This window comes from Lepus europaeus, chromosome 5 (genome assembly GCF_033115175.1).
Source record: "Lepus europaeus isolate LE1 chromosome 5, mLepTim1.pri, whole genome shotgun sequence".
NCBI classification, from domain to species: domain Eukaryota; kingdom Metazoa; phylum Chordata; class Mammalia; order Lagomorpha; family Leporidae; genus Lepus; species Lepus europaeus.
Window position 1 is genome coordinate 15,627,102 of NC_084831.1, and position 3,373 is coordinate 15,630,474.

Below are 3,373 nucleotides of genomic sequence, written 5' to 3' on the forward strand. Positions count from 1 at the left end.
TGAGAGCAGGGTCCATTTTCTATGACTACAAACTGTGATTCAGCCACGCCTTTAGATGTGTGTCCAGGTGCACCTGTGTGAGAGCTCTCCGGGGAATATTCCAAGAAATGGAGTTTCTCAGAGGGAGGTGCCCACTCTCACCTTCACCCATGCCCACATTGCTCTCCAAAGGGACTTTATCAATAACACTTCTTACAGTCCCTGCTTTGTCTTGCCTCACTCACTCCCCCACATCTGACAAATCACCCCTAGTCTTGTCCTGAAGTCAGCCCTGATGTCTCAGCCTCCCTGATAAAATTCTTCTGCAGCCATCTCTCCCACTGTTGCTCTTCCTCCTGATGGGTCAGAGAATGGAGAATTTTCCAAATTTTGGAGAATTTTCCAAAATAGCTTCAGGATAACGTGCACTGAGACGTGGTGGACAGGCCTCTTCCACCCCGCCTCAGGGGAGGGCTGGGAACTGCTGTCACCCATTCGCTCTGTGTGTGGGCCGTGGAGAGCCAAGAAATCTTGTCAACCACTGCCAGCAATATGGTCAAAAATTCATGATTCTGCTTAATAAATCTCTGGGTCTCAGCCGTTCAACTCCTTTAAATTACATATACTCAATAGCTTAATTCCCGCTAACAGTAGATTAGGGTACCTTTTTCCCTTTCATCCTTGCAGCATTTATTGTTCATTGATTTCTGTATGAAAGCCATTCTGACTCTTGGGTGAGGTGAAACTTCATTGTGGTTTTGATTGCATTTCTCTGATGGCTAGTGATCCTGAGCATTTTTTCATGTGTCTGTTGGCCCTTTTAATTTCCTCTCTTGAAAAATGCCTGTTCAAATCTTTTGCGCATTTCTTAACTGGATTGTTTGTTTCATTGCTGTTGAGTTTTGTGAGCTCTTTATGGATTCTGGATTTTAACCCTTTATCAGCTGCATAGTTTGCAAATATTTTCTCCCATTCTGTTAGTTGCCTCTTCACTTTGATGAAGGTTTCTTTTGCAGTGCAAAAGCTTCTCAGCTTGATGTGATCCCATTTGTCAAATTTTTGCTTTGATTGCCTGTGCTTCTAGGGTCTTTTCCAAGGAGTCTTTGCCTATGCCAATATCTTGCAAAATTTCTCCAATATTCTCTAGTAATTTTATGGTATCAGATTGTAGATTTAGGTCCTTGATCCCTTTTGAGTGGATTTTTGTGTAAGATATAAAGTAGGGTTCTTGTTTCACACTTCTGCACCCATAGCCACAGTTTTCCCAGCACTATTTGTTGAAGAGACTGTCCTTGTTCCAGGGATTGAATTTAGCTTCTTTGTCAAAGATAAATTGGTTGTAGATGCATGGATTGATTTCTAGAGTTTCTATTCTGTTTTATCAGAGTGATACATTTTATCAGAGGGATAAATATGTGAACTCCACTGACTTTGAGTCTAGCCTTGTGGATTGGCAGGGGGCAGGGTACCCACATAGACTTGGAAAGCACTCCCCTCCATTCTAAGTAGTTGGACTAGACGTGCAAAGGTGGAGAACCAACCAACCTCTATTGATTAAGCAGCTGACTCAAGGAACAACACAGTATTTTCCACGGTTGAGGAGGCTTGTGGGTTGACAGTAGAACCCCTGCTTCCTGTGACTATGGGAGACTTGTGCACTAGAGCATGTGATATGGCATGGCTGTGTCTTTAGGCAAACTGTTCTGGTTTCAGAGGCTCAGAGTTCCATGCTCACACTGAGGAGTACAAAGATCCTTTGTTGGTTCTGGATATAACGGAGATAAGGTGCCTAGGCACTATATATGCACCCCGGGGGGTTGGTTCACCTTGGCAACGAGGGGCTGATGCTGTGATTGCACTAGCCAGTATGACCATACCCTCCCCATGCTGATGATAGAAATCTACGAAGACTGACTTGGGAGTCACTTTGGACTACTGCCCTACTCTCAAGCAAGAGCCAGAGCCCCCTGCCCCACACATCATACACCTCTGGATATCCACTTAAGGAGCAGAAACTCCTTTTGCTATAGAGGCATTGTTCAAAGATAAAGCCCTCAGAGGAGAAAAATAGGTGTTTCTACAGATGCCTAAAAATAAGAATGGAAATATAAGAAACAACAACAAGGAAGATAATGTGAATCCCCAAAAGGAACACAGCACTTCAATATTAGATGGTAAAAATACCATCTTAAGTGGTAAAGTGATCATATGGATAGGATTAAGATCTAGTAATAATAATAGAATTAAAAAGGAGAGATTGCTCCAACATGGGAAGCAGTTTGTACAGCAGACTCATAGAATGATAATTGCTTTAAATAGCACTCTGACCTCGGACTCAGCCCTTAAGGCATTCTGGTCTGGCTGAAAAGCCCATGAGAGCATTTCAGGCATTGAAAGCCAAGACACTGTGGCAAAAAAATGTCCCATATGGAGGACCTTGGTGGGTGAGACCCCAGTGGAAATAAGTGAGCATCAGAGAAGGAGGTACTTTTCTCTGAAGGGAGGAGAGAACTTCCAATTTGCTTATGGTCTTGTCTAGATACTGACTGAGTTTATTGATTCAAAAGGCTTCCATAGGCTAGGCAGCTCATGTCAAGAGCCTTGGGTAATCCCTGAGATCATAAATAAGAGTGTTAATTGTTAAATTAGCAACAAGAGTCATTGTTCACTAACTTCTCATGCAGGACCTCTGTCCTCAAACAGTTGCATTATAATTATGTCTAAGTGCTCCCAAGAGATGTATCACTCTTGGGTGCTTCTTTAAAATTGATTATGTTTCTAAAAAGTAAAATTAACTTCGAGATGCAATGACTTTGAACACCCTTGCCTCGACAGTTTTTTGTTTTGTTCTCCATGCAAATTGTTGAACTCTTTACTTAGTATAGAGTTGGTCTTCTGTGTATAAAGTTAATAAAAAATGGATCTTAGTGGAGAATGGGACTAGGAATGGGAGAGGCAGGAGGAGGAGGGGGAGGGGTGGGAAAGTGAGTGGGAGGGTGGGTATTGTGGAAGAATCACTGTATTCCTGAAGCTGTACTTATGAAATGCATGTATTCCTTAAATAAAATGTTTCATTGGGGGAGGGAAGACCATGAAGATGAAGTACAGATTCTGGATATTAACCCATTATTAGTTGCATAGTTTGCAAATGTTTTCTCCCATTCTGTTGGCTGCCTCTTCATTTTGATGAGTGTTTCTTTTGCAGTGCAGAAGCTTCTCAGCTTGAAGTAATCTCATGTGTCATTTTCGGTTTTGATTGTGTGTGCTTCTGGAATCTTTTCCAAGAAGTCTTTGCCTATGGCAATGTTTTGCAGAGTTTCCCCCAATATTCTCTAGCAATTTGATGGTATTGGTTGTAGATGTAGATCTTGGATCAATTTTGAGTGGAGTTTTG